This window comes from Crocodylus siamensis, chromosome 2, assembly GCF_052110815.1.
Source record: "Crocodylus siamensis isolate JL-2025a chromosome 2, ASM5211081v1, whole genome shotgun sequence".
Classification (NCBI taxonomy): Eukaryota; Metazoa; Chordata; order Crocodylia; family Crocodylidae; genus Crocodylus; species Crocodylus siamensis.
Genome location: NC_143396.1, coordinates 11403475 through 11417106, shown reverse-complemented (window position 1 = coordinate 11417106; position 13632 = coordinate 11403475). Strand labels below are relative to the sequence as shown.

The 13632-nt window shown below is 52.9% G+C and overlaps 1 protein-coding gene across 1 annotated transcript in view; it reads left to right on the top strand.

The window, feature by feature from the left end:
• Nucleotides 1-13632, top strand: part of LOC149869885 (uncharacterized) — a 499172-nt gene that overhangs the window by 209351 nt on the left and 276189 nt on the right. The gene's annotated exons all lie outside the window — the stretch shown is intronic.

The window sequence follows — 13632 nt, the reverse complement described above, 5'->3', positions numbered from 1 at the left end:
CACCAGACGGCAAAGCTAACATGTTTAACGATTTCTTTGCCTCCGTCTTTCTAAGTAGGGACCAGGACAGCCACCTCCCTGCTGCGCCCCCCTCGGGCCCCGGGGGAGGCACGCGTAGGCCAGGGGTTAGCGAGGATTTAGTTAGGGAGCTTCTGGAGGGGTTGGATGTATTCAAGTCAGCCGGCCCGGATGATCTCCACCCTAGAGTTCTAAAGCAACTGGCCGGGGTCATTGCAAGTCCCCTGGCACGGCTTTACGAGCACTCGTGGTGCTCTGGTGAGGTACCGGAGGACTGGAAGACGGCCAATGTGGTTCCCATCTTCAAAAAAGGCAGGAAGGAAGACCCGGGAAACTATAGGCCGGTTAGTCTCACCTCGATCCTAGGCAAGCTGTTCGAGAAAATTATGCTGGCACACATCCAGGAGGGGCCGGCTGGGGACTGCATGCTTGGGGCAACCAACACGGGTTCATCAGTGGCAGGTCCTGTCAGACCAACCTGGTGGCCTTTTACGATCAGGTCACCAGATCATTGGATGCAGGGGGAGCAGTGGATATAATCTTCCTGGACTTCCGGAAGGCTTTTGACACTGTCTCTCACCCCGTCCTCATTCAGAAACTGGGAGCTGTGGTGTAGACACCCACACAGTCAACTGGGTCGCCAACTGGCTGGAGGGAGCACCCAGAGGGTGGTGGTGGACGGGTCCTTCTCACCCTGGAGGGACGTGGGCAGTGGGGTCCCCCAGGGCTCGGTCCTCGGGCCCGCACTGTTCAACATCTTCATCAGCGATTTGGATGAGGGGGTAAAAAGCACCTATTCAAATTTGCTGATGACACTAAGGTGTGGGGGGACGTGGGCACACTGGAAGGATGCAACAGGCTACAATCAGGCCTAGACAGGCTACAAGGGTGGGCAGACGAGAACAGGGTGGGTTTCAACACAGACAAGTGCAAGGTGCTGCACCTGGGGAGGAACAACCGGCACCATACCTACAGGTTGGGGAACTCCCCTCTTGTCAGCACGGAGGCGGAAAAGGATCTGGGGGTCATCATTGACTCCAAGATGAACACGGGCCGGCAGTGTGGGGACGCGGTCAGGGAGGCCGACCGTACCTTGTCGTGCATCCACAGATGCATCTCGAGCAGGTCCAGGGAGGTGATCCTCCCCCTCTGTGCGGCACTGGTCAGGCCGCAGCTGGAGTACTGCGTCCACTTCCGGGCGCTGCACTTCAAGAGGGATGTGGACAGCATGGAGAGGTCCAGAGGAGGCCACTCACATGGTCAGGGGACAACAGGGCAGACCCTATGAGGAGAGGCTATGGGACCTGAACCTGTTCAGCCTCCACAAGAGAAGGCTGAGGGGGATCCTGTGGCCTGTTATAAACTAGTCAGGGGGGACCAGCAGGCATTGGGGGAGTCCCTGTTCCCCCAAGCACCGCCAGGAGTGACCAGGAATAACAGTCACAAGCGGGCAGAGGGTAGGTTTAGGTTAGATATCAGGAGGCACGACTTCATGGTCAGGGCGGCTAGGGTCTGGAACCAACTTCCAAGAGAAGTGGTGCAGGCTCCTACCCTGGGGGTGTTTAAGAGGAGGTTGGATGAACATCTTGCTGGGGTCGTTTGAGCCCAGGACTCTTCCTGCCATGGCAGGGCATCGGAGTAGATGATCTGCTCAGGTCCCTTCCGACCCTAGAAACTATGAAACTATGAAATTCTCTGGGGGGAGTAGAGGAAAAAGAAAGCATGAGGAAAGCAAACTGACCTATTGAAACATAAGGACCTCAACCCTGTGCACAAGCCAGAACAAGCCTGTATTAGAGATCCTCTGGAAATGAAAACTGGTTTTCACTAGGGCCTGTACCTAGCCCATTTTTTATCACAGTGACAGGCATCTGGTCTGCAGGGGGATTTGAGGACAAGAATACTTGTGAGAATGGCAGAGTGAGCCAAAGAGCACAGGTCTTAATGTTAATAGAGCAAAGCAGTCAAAGACGGCCATTAACTTCTGCTGGGTCATAGCAGGAAGTGTGAGAAGGTCTCTGTCCAGGTGCGTAGGGTCATAGGACTATTGGAAAGTCAGTCTGGAAGGACCCTCACAGTCATCTAGTTCAGGCCCCAGCTGAAGGCAGGAGCAGCCCTCACTGCACCATCCCAGCCACATCTGTGCACCCTGCTCCTGGGCCCTGCCAGGGATGGAGACTCGCCATGTCTCCAGGGGCCTGTTCCAGTGCTCAGCCCTGCTTGGAGCCACAAACTTCCTCCGTCATCTCCAGCTTTCATTTCCCTTGCTGCAGCTTGGGACCATTGCTCCTCATCCTTTCCCCTATGACCACAAGGGAAAGCTCGTCTCCAGCCTCTCTGCCATTGCCCTGCAGGGATTTGCGGACTGTGATCAAATCCCCTCTCAGTTTTCTGCTCTCCAGACAATCCCCCCAGCTCTTCCAGCCTGTGCTCATCACTCTTGCCTCCCAGGCCCTGAGCATTTTGGTTGCTCTGCTCTGGGCTCTTCCAATCCATCCCTGTCCTTCTGGCAGTGCGGGGTCCAGATCTGAACAGTCTCCAGTGGGGGATGGAGAAGGAGAACCACCGCCGTGCACCAGTAAGGGATTTTCCTGCCCAGACAGCCCTGGAGGCTGTTGGCTTTGTTTGCAACAAGTGTACTGGGTTAGCTGGGTCCTGGGGCTAAGAGCGCAGGTCTTTGTGCCCAAAAGCTTGCTTCCTGTCCCAGCCAACTACCAGCTGGCTCAAGGAAAGTGATCCTGGGTTCTCCTGTATACCGCGGCAGGACTTGGCAGGTGGCACTGTTACCCACTGCACCATGAAGTTACAGGGTTGGAAGACACCTCAAGCATCGAATCCAGGCCCCTGAACGGAGGCAGCAGGACACGCTTCCTAACCCATCTCACACAGACCCCATCCAACCTCTGCTTGGAAACCTCCAGGGAAGCAGGGTCTCTAACTGCCTTGGGCAGCTGGTCCCGTTGCCCTGCTGCTCTGACATTAAGAAAGACTTTCCCCCTGCGATTTCCTCGCAATCTGTTTTGCTGCACTTCAAACCCACGGTTGCATGTCCTGCCATCCGGGAACAGCTGTTACGGGAGCATGAAGATTTCCAGGGTCTCTCCCAGGCCCATTCACGTGCGCTCTTTCAGCAGTGCATGGCAGTGGCTGGCCAGGCCTGATCTGCCTTTGTGTCAGGTGTGTGGTCGGCTGCCTGGATTCAGCCCGCACGCACACAGGTCAGGGGAAGTTGTGGTCCTGGCTGCAGAGGTCTGGCCCAGTGCACGCAGAGGCGGATCCTGCGAGCTCCCTGAGAGCACTGGCAGGTTGGCCTCGGCCAGCGTGAGCTCGTCTTGATGCAGTGTCAGGGCAGAGCTGTGGCGGGTACCCTCTTCTGCGTGCTCTGAGCCTCCATTTGGAAAAGACAACAGAAAAGCAAATTTCTTGCCCCCACCTTGTTCCCCTCCATCCCTGGCTCTGGGCTGGGGGATGAGGCTCTGCCCATACTGTGCCATATAGGAGCATCTCTGCACATGAACACCCGTACTGCATATTAACTATGGAGACTTACGCTGACTTGGGCATAAATTTGCTACCTGCGCAACACAGGCATCGCACCTCCCATCCCCCACATCACCCAAGCACTTTGCAAAGCCACCCAACTAGATCAACTAGGAAACTGCAATAAAAAAAATTCTCTTTTTCTGCAAGCTTTTGAGCTCAAAGGCTCTTCATTAGGCTCTGGGAAAATTAAAGGTGGTAATTGTACTGAATTACAATATAGGACACATTTAAACCACTAATCCCATCTCTCCCAAAACGTTCCCAACCCACAAACGCAGGGATCCCCACATAAGCTGTGGTCATCACCTCTACCCCCACACTCTTATCACATGGACTTCCGTACCAATCTGCCTATGAGTGAAAAAATACCACATCTGGAAGGAACTGTGTAAATTTCAAAACTTTATTTCAACATTAAAGTGATGGTCCATTTACACGATCTTTTTCTCGTGAAAAATAAGTCATTATTATTTTTAAAAAAAAAATTGTACAGTAGTAGAAAAGTAGAAAAAAGCAGTCTGGATTTTCCTTCCCTGTACCCCATACCTTTATTTATACACTATGTATATACTATTTGAACACAACTATTGATACTACCACTACATGTGCATATCTATATATCCACTTCTATTCTACTTCCTTATTCTTTACTCTGTTCTTCTATTTCCTCTACTGGTATTATTTATTCATTCATTTAGTCACTCTTTCCAATTACTGATCTTGTAAGTCTTCAGCAGGGGAAGAAAGAAAAGGAGGATGGGTTTTGGTCCACAGTCGAAACATCACCTTCTTCACCTCCTCCCTAGAGGCTTAAAAGTGGGTGGGCTATTTCTGACATTACCTATATATCACCTGGGATGCTGCATATCTTGGGGGGCAGCATCCACCTGCACTATTCATCGTGTTTCTGGAATTGCGAACCTAAGGAATAGGAAAGTTACCCTGAAATATTAAATTGTTAAAAAGAGATGCCACACTCCTTCAGTTGCTGACTTACCGTGTGCTGCTTCTGCGAGTGTGCTGTGCTCCGCAGTCTGGACCACGGTGCTGGGCGCGCGTATGGGGGGCGTGGGGAGCACATACAGGACCGGTGGTGGTGGTGGTACCTTCACAACCATTAGCACCCACCGCCACAGGAGGCATAGGAAGGGCTCCAGGGCCAGGGCGTACAGCTGGCCTGACACTGGGCAGCCTCGACGCGCCCCTTGCCTGAACTGGATGGGCTCCATCAGGGTCCGGTTCGGCTTGAGCAAACACTCTGCGAAGGTGTTCAGCACCCGGAGGGCCCGCATGAAGTGGGGGCCAAAGCCACATGCCCCCAGCGTGCCTGTGATCCACCCTGTCGGATGCCCTCCCCTGGTCCAGAGACAGGAGGCTGAATGACAGGCCCTTCCGGCCCGCCAGCTCCAGGTACAGGTTGTCAAAGACGGATATCCCCGACACCTGACAACTGGTCAGGGTGGACCACATCTGTCATCCTCCAGCAGGCTGTTATTCAAGTGCCAGCAGGCCAGCTCTGGCCACCTGGGCAGACACCAGATGGTGGTTGCTACAGATCTGCTTGCTCCTAGAGAAACTGGAGGACTGGGCAGCTTTCCAGCAGAGCGGCTGCCCCCAGCAAGCCCCAGTGCATGGGACGCCTTTGCCCTAAGTGCAGGTTTGCTCTTGTTCTTGTTGAACCTTATGAGATTTATTATGGCCCAATCACAACTGCATTGTGGTGAAAGGTGGAAGAAGCAGGCACTGCTGGGATTTGAACCCAGGACCTCCTGCTTAGAAAGCAGGTACGTTAACCAACAAAGCACAGCGCCCAAATAGAAAAAGGCTCCTTCTCCAGCCCATGCCTGTGAAAGTCATGCCTTTGCTTTGGGAATTAGGGCAGAAGTGTTTCTCAAAGCCTAAGGAAGCTGGTGGTGGGTGTAGGCAGGTGGGAGTTGAGGCAAGTTCTTCACAGACCTGACCTAGACCCAGGGCCTGGGGCTCACATTTCTGTCCCCCCCCCCCAGGGAGCCGACGCGACAGTCAGTCCCACCTGGCACCCGCACACCCACTCCCAGCAGGTCCCCACTGTCTCCTCGGTCGTCGGCAGTCATGTCCCCACAGGCCCCTGCACAAGACGCATGTTCCCGAATCCATGCCCCAAAGCCTGGGCAGTGTTTGCAGGAGTCGGTGCAGGCTCCCGCTGTTGCCATCGTGTCTGGCATCAGGTCCAGGGGGGCACGTTCCTGTGACGTGATGGAGGACCGAGCACTGGCTCCAACCTCACAGGAGTGTGTCATCACAAAAGGCACCAGGAATGTCAGCATGTGATTTCATAGTTTTATAAAATGATGTGCCTGGTTCAGCATCAAAGGTTGCAGTCTGCGATTGAGGCAGGCAAGTGGGTTAGTCCTCACTCAAGCTAGCCAATGCAGGCTGCTATTTCCAGTTGACTGTTTGCAGGGACCATGAAATGCTGCATAGGCTCTTCTTCCCCAGCCTTTCTTCAGAAGACGGTTTCTGGGAGCAATATGGTCAGAGCTTCTGATGAAGTCAGCGGCTGCGTAGAAAAGCTTATGCCTCTCTGCAGGAGTTACTCTCCAAAGTGTCACCCTGCCCTGACTTCTCCCAATTTGGCCACACAGTTCAACCATCACAGAGGGGAGTGTCCTGTCTGTGAAACCTGGTCACAGATAAGTGTGGATTATAAAGTGGGTGGACTGTAGCTATTCACAGCCTTTCCAGAGACAGCTGCATGTAGAGGGAAAAGATCCTGTTCCTGCTTCCCTCAGTCTTTTCAGCCCTGGTAACCCAATGGAGAAAGCATTAGAGTCCTGAGCCAGAGACTGTGGGTTCAAGTCCCACATGGAGTGTTATATTCAGCTAGGTATCATCAAACGTGTCTGTCTCTAAAGGTCACTGTTCATCCGGCCATTTGATGGGGTGATCGAGGAGTTGCTGTGACTAGAGTGCACAGTAAAGTGCAGCAGTTGGCACCAAGGAGCCACTGCCACACGTGCCAATGCCCCTGCAGGCAATACAATCTCAAGGCTCCTAGCTGGAGGGTTTTTACCCCTGCACTCAGGTCAGGCCAATTTGGGATCAGGAAGGGACTGAAGCCCACGGTCAGATGGGTGTGAAGCACTGGCGGCTGCCGTTCCCTGTAGCGGGAGGCATGGCTGTGCTCCTCTGATCTCTGCAGTGTCTTTCAGGAGCCCTCACAGCAGCAGAGACACTGCAGCGCTCCTGCCCTGCGGGACTGGTGCCAGGGCGGCGCGTGCTGTAGGTGTCTGCGGGTACGTGCCCAGGAGTTGCACTCCAGGGGCGATTGTGTAGTTTTAGGAACAGGTGAGACGGAAATGTGGCAAGAGACGCGCGGGTGAAAGCCCATTGTGCCCCTGCTTCCCCCGAAGCCCCCAGACACCCCCAGCAGCCGCGGAGCCCCCTGCTGACCCCCAGCACAGCCAGAGGTAAGCAAGACCCATGGTGGGAGGGGGTTAACCCCTAAAGAGTGGGAGGAGGTGGCTGAGTGGGAGCCAGACTGGGTTTAACACCGAAAAATGCAAGGTTCTCCACCTTGGGAGGAAAAACCTGCAGCACCCGTATAGGCTCGGCAGTGCTACGCTGGCTAGCACTACAGAAGAAAAAGACTTGGGGGTCATCATTGACCACAAGATGAACATGAGCCTGCAATGCGATGCTGCGGCTAGTAAAGCGACCAAAACGCTGGCTTGCATCCATAGATGCTTCTCGAGCAAATCCCGGGACATCGTTCTCCCCTTGTACTCGGCCTTGGTGAGGCCGCAGCTGGAGTACTGCGTCCAGTTTTGGGCTCCACAATTCAAAAAGGATGTGGAGAAGCTTGAGAGAGTCCAGAGGAGAGCCACGCGCGTGATCAGAGGTCAGGAAAACAGATCTTACGATGACAGGCTGAGAGCCATGGGACTCTTTAGCCTGGAAAAGCGCAGGCTCGGGGTGATCTGATGGCCACTTATAAGTTTATCAGGGGTGACCACCAGGCTCTGGGGGAACGTCTGTTCACCAGAGCGCCCCAAGGGATGACGAGGTCGAACGGTCACAAACTCCTGCAAGACCGTTTCAGGCTGGACATAAGGAAGAATTTCTTTACTGTCCGAGCCCCCGAGGTCTGGAACAGTCTGCCAGCGGAGGTGGTTCAAGCACCTACATTGAACACCTTCAAGAGCAAACTGGATGCTTATCTTGCTGGGATCCTATGACCCCAGCTGACTTCCTGCCCTTTGGGCGGGGGCTGGACTCGATGATCTCCTGAGGTCCCTTCCAGCCCTAATGTCTATGAAATCTATGAAATCTCACCTCACCCAGGCCCCTACTTGGCCCAGCTTCCCAGGAAGCCACGCGACCAGAGTCACATGAACAGGCTGTGCAAACAGGTGCGCTTGTCTGCCAGTACGTGAGTTAGTGCAGAGTTTGCGCAGAACGGCCACTAGATCCCCCTCAGCTTTCTCTTGTGGAGGCTGAACAGGTTCAGGTCCCGTCGCCTCTCCTCGTAGGGCCTGCCCTGCTGCTCCCTGACCATGCGAGTGGCCTCCTCTGGACCCTCTTCAGGGTGTCCCTGCAACCCAACACTGGTGCCCAGGCTGGATGACTGAAGACCCTCTAGGTTAAAATCCATGGGGATCACGGCGCAGGGGACACAATGATGGGAGTCTACTACAGACCTCTCACCCAGGATCAAGAGCTGGACAAGAAGGTCACCAGGGAATTGACTGAGGCCACATGCTCTGGGTGCATGGTTGTCATGGGAGACTTCACCTACGCAGACATCTCATGGGAAGAGCGCTCGGCCAAATCCGAACGGTCGCAAAGCTTCCTCAAATGTGTGGATGATCTCTATCTGACTTGAGAAGTCTACGGGCTGATGTGAGGTAAAGTGCTTTTTGACCCGGTACTGGCAATGGGAGACAACCTAATCAGCTACTTAATGATCGAAGGGAAGCTGGGTGACAGCGACCATGAGCTGATCACCTTCACCATCTGCCATAAAGCTGGCAAGTCAGTCAGCAATACAGAAGTCCTCAACTTCAGGAAAGCTGAATTCAACAAACTAAGAAGCCTTGTCAGTGAGGCCCTAAAGGGCCACAACCCAAAAGGGAGGGGAGTTTAGGATGAGTGGTTGCTCCGCAAGGGAGCAATCCTAGATGCGCACACAAAGTCCATCCCATCTTGGAGGTAAGGAAGCAAAGGGGCACAGCAGCCCCCTTGGCTCTGCAGGGAACTAGTGGACCTCCTCCATCTAAAAAGAAAGACCTACAGAGGGCGGAAGCCTGGATCCACCTCCAAGGAGGAATATTCTGCACTGGTCTGGACCTGCAGGGAGTGAACCAGGAAAGCCAAGGCTGCAACTCAACTCCAACTAGCTACAAGTATCAAGGGCAATAAAAAGTCCTTTTTTACATATGTGGGAAGCCAGAGGAAAAGCAAGAGCAAAATTGGACCCCTGCTAAACCAGATGGGACAACTGACAACCGACGCCCAGGAAAAAGCCAACTTGCTAAATGGGTACGTTTCCTCACTGTTTCACCAGGCACAAGGGACACCTCTACCCAGTATGGGACAGGAAGGCCTGGGTGAGGGAGATTCCTTACCCTCTGTCCCGGGGCTGATCAGATGAAAGAGCCCTGAACCACAACCTGGGGGCGCCTAGGGCAGGGACCATGTATGAAAAAAAAAACAATACAAAAAGAACACTTACCTGTGGCAGGGCCCGTGGCACTACAAGACCAAAGAGGGGAACCTGTGTGGGTTGTAAGCCGCACCTTTATATGGCTGAGGCCGGCTGGTGTCGTTGCTGGCAATCACCGGCCGGCAGGAACAAAAAGGACCACCTGCGAAGGCTGGAGAGAGGAGGATGAGCAAGTCAGTGAAGGTCTTCTGCACTGGTGGGCATATCCAGGAGAGGGGAGAGCCAGCGGAGGCTCTCTACATCCGCTACAACCGGCGTGCCCGGGAGGAGATTCTCTGCACCGGTGGAGGTTGGGGTGTTCAGCAAGAGGGAAGCAGCAGGCGTGGCAGCACAGGCAGCAGCTGACCAGAGCAGAAAGGACTTTGGGGTGCTGGAAGTGGAATGCCACAGACGACATGACGGGAGAGTAACTTTGCAACCCGCATTTGGTGGCGTAGGGGGAATAACAACTCGGGAACAGGAGCCTTAGCCACCCCTGGCCAGATGATGGGTCATCATCCAGAGTGTTCCCAGGTACCGGGTGCGGAGTACTGACTGGCGGGGACGAGGGCAAGGAAATTTTAAGGTGAGCGATGAGGAGGCACCAGTGTGTCCTAATGGTAGGGCTGGGGAGGGAACCGAGCAAACCCTCCCTAACTCATAATTTTGTTGCATTCTCTTCCTGCCCCCCGCCCCCCCCGCTTTGGAGGGGTTGTGTGGCAGGATAGACAATGCCAGGGAATTAAGTCCCCTAGTGAGCAAGTAATCTAAGCTAAAGAGAAGAGAGTGCGGCATAGAGGCACCGACAGGGCAGCTTACTTCCACTCCTTTTTTGTTTTGCTGGGGGTTTTTTTGCTTCTGTTTCTGGTTGGAGGTAGCTTAGGGCAGGAAGAGACCCAGCTTGGGCTAGACAGTGGATCAGTTGGACCACCATAGTAGAGAGTGCTTGGGACACAAGACTTGAGAGCGTTGGGGTCAAGAGCATAGCTGTGGTGGAGGAACGGCCAACCCAAGACATAGTGACCTGCCGAAGGTTGGTGTGAGGCTGGGGTGTAGGGGAGATGGAGCCCCATGGATGGCTGTCTAGCAGACTGCCCACTGCTGAGGAACCCATGGCGATTTGCCACCCCACTGAAATTATATTCAAAGTCATGGCAGGTGAGTGTGGGGGTGGCCACCTAGGTGATAGGTATCTATGTCAGGGTTTACAAGAAACCTCGCTACGTCTGTTACTGGCTGTCTGGGCCAAGGCAGCACATGAATGGCTGTTCAAGGTCAGGCAGTCAGACCCTCCATCAATGCTGATCTTGTGAAGGAACACCTTGAGAGACTGGATACCTTCAAGTCAGCTGGCCCCAACAGTTTACACCCCAGGGTACTTAAGGAGGTGACAAGCATCATAGATCAGCCCCTGGCATGGATCTTTAAGAGCTCCTGGCGCCCAGGTGAAGTGTCTGAATATTGGAAAAAGGGCAATGCAGTGCCTATCTTCAAGAAAGGAAGGAAAGCGGATCCTGCAAACTCCAGGCCATCAGCCTCACCTCTATCCTGGGGAAGGTCTTAGAAAAGATTATCAAAGAGACCATTCTTAACAGACTGGCCAATGGCAACATCCTGAGGGATAGCCAGCACGGGTTGGTTGCAGGTAGGTTTTGGTTGACCAATCTTATTTCCTTTTATGACTAGGTGACCTATCACCTGGACAAGGCAGAAGAGATTGATGTCATATATCTTGACTTTAAAAAAGACTTTGATCTGGTATCCCATGATCACCTCTTAGCAAAACTGGTCAATTGTGACCTCGGCTTCACCGCAATCTGCTGGCTGGGGAATTGGATCCGTGGCTGAACCCAGAGGGTGGTGGCTGACAGAAGTCAATCGTCGTGGTGCTCTGAGACCAGTGGGGTACCTCAAGGCTCTGTCCTTGCGCCTGTACTATTCAACATTTTCATTAATGTTGTGGACATACGTGTCACAGGCGGACTGGCCAAGTTCGCCAATGACACCGAACTTTGGGGTAAAGCGTCCACACCTGAGGACAGGAGGGTGATCTAGGCTGACTTTGACAGGCTCACGAAATGGGTGGACGAGAACCTGATGGTGTTTAACAACCAGCCCCAGCCCTACAAGCAGCCCAAAGGCAGTGCAGGATCCCTGGGGTGTTTGTCCAGCCACAATAAAGACAGTGCAACCGGAAGTGCACAGGTCTTGGTGGCTCATGCTGGTGACATTGTGGGTAATTGTGTGATCAAACACAGGAAATGCATGGAAAACACTGAGAAATGCTGGAATGGCTGGTCTCATAATGGAATCGAGTATTATTCAGGATACAAGAGGGGAAGAACTAGGGAAGGGTGGGAGCTCCATATGCCACAAAGCTTCCAGGTATCAAAAGCAATGGCTGAAAAAAAAAGAGCAAATTATTTGAAGCAAAATACTACAAATTGGAGACAGTACCCTCCAGTCTCCTTCCCAAAGCAGCACAAAGTCTGAGGGCTCAGGGGAGGCCTGTTGACCCCCAAAGTCCTTCTGGGCACCAAGAAAGGGATGAAGAGCCAGTCCCACCAAAATGACTCACAAACATCCATGTAGCTTCATTCTCCTAGCAAGTTTAATAATGAAATATAGATAAGAGCTCAATGATCAGAAAGTAGAGTAAAGCCTATCCAACCAGTGATGATGATGTATGGAACATAGACAAGGTTCTTTGGGTAAACGTGGTATTTTTTATTAGATCAACTAAATTGTTGCAAAATTGATCTTTACAGGCTTTCAGGGGGAAAACCTTCTTCAGTCATAGGATGATTATGCTGGCATTTGTGTGCTCCTATAGGAACTTGAGCCTATATGCAAAATGCAGGTATGTGAAAACGAAAATGTATGGTAGGAATGCAAAACAAGGCTAGAACCAAAACTCCCAAATGTATAGAACAGGCATTCCTCTAAAGAGTCATAGAAAATTAGGGTTGGAAGGGACCTCAGGAGCTCATCTAGTCCAACCCTCTGCTAAACACAGAACCATCTCCAACTAGATCATCCCAGCCAAACCTTTTGTCAATCGGGTTTTGAAAACCTCCAAGGATGAAGTTCCCACCACCCCTCTGGGTAACCTGTTCCAGTATTTTACTACCCTCCTACTGAGATAATACTTACTAATAGCTAAATTAAACTTCCCTTCCTGCAACTTGAACCCATTACTCCTTGCTCTGGTATCTGCCACCACTGAGAACAGTCCAGCTTCATCTTCTTCTGAACCCTCCTGCAGGTAGTTGAAGGCTGCTATTCAATCCCCCGCTCAGACTTCTCTAGACCAAATAAGCCCAGTTCCCTCAGGGTCTCCTGAAAGTCATGTCCCACAGCCCCCCTCACCATTTTTGTTGCCCTCTGATGGACTCTCCAATGCATCCACATCCTTTCAGTACTGGGGGGCCCACAACTGGACACGACTCCAGATGTGGCCTCCACAGTGCTGAATAGAGGGGAAGAATCACTTCTCTTGACCTACTAGCAACAAACCTACCAGTGCGGCTGGGTGTGCCCTTAGCCTTCTTGGCAACAAGGGCACACTGCTGGCTCATAGTTACCTTATAGGCCACTTTAACCCCCAGGACCTCTTGGAGTAGCTCCTACAGGACATGCATGGAGCCAAACAGCTTTGGCATGAGGAGGCAAGCCTCACTATTCCCAAAGGGAGATTACAACATGCTGCATTTCACCCAGACGATGCCTTCATTCTTTTCTAACCCTTCCACAGAAGAGGCAGGACCTGTCACAGGCTGCACCTCCTTTACCGCTATTATTGCATTTCATAGCTCTTGAGAGGACAGAGACCAACCACAGGGTTATCATGTGAAGTTGTGAGGCTTGCTTACCAAGGAAGGTGCTGCAGAGAATGGCATGCAGGAAAGGACGGTGGGAAGGAGGGAAGCTGGCACCTGGTGCTGCCGAGTCCTGATGAGCAGCTGAGAAGAAAAACTCGCCAAACTGAGCTTATGGGGTGGCAGTAGCTGTTTCTTGCAGACCCCGATGGGTACGTGCAGGCCTGGAAGAAGGGGTATGTGGTGGGGAGGAAAGGCATGCTCAGGGTGCAAGGCAGGGAATGCTTCCCCAGCAATAGACGTCCTCCTCCCTGCAACTCCAGAGCCTCACATACAAGAACCCTGGGGCCAGCAGGGAAGTCAAAGCTGATAGTTGGCCAAAGACAGTTCCCGGGTGTCACTTGGAGCTAGCCGTCTTGAGGAGGGCACCTATTGTAATGACACTTCTTCTCCCCCTGGGAAAACTGCCCACTTTTAGAGAATGATGGGGTGGCATAGACTCCAAGACTGATGCAAAGATCATTTCTGTGGCAGGCCACTAGAGGGTTCTCCTGCGCTGAACCATCCACC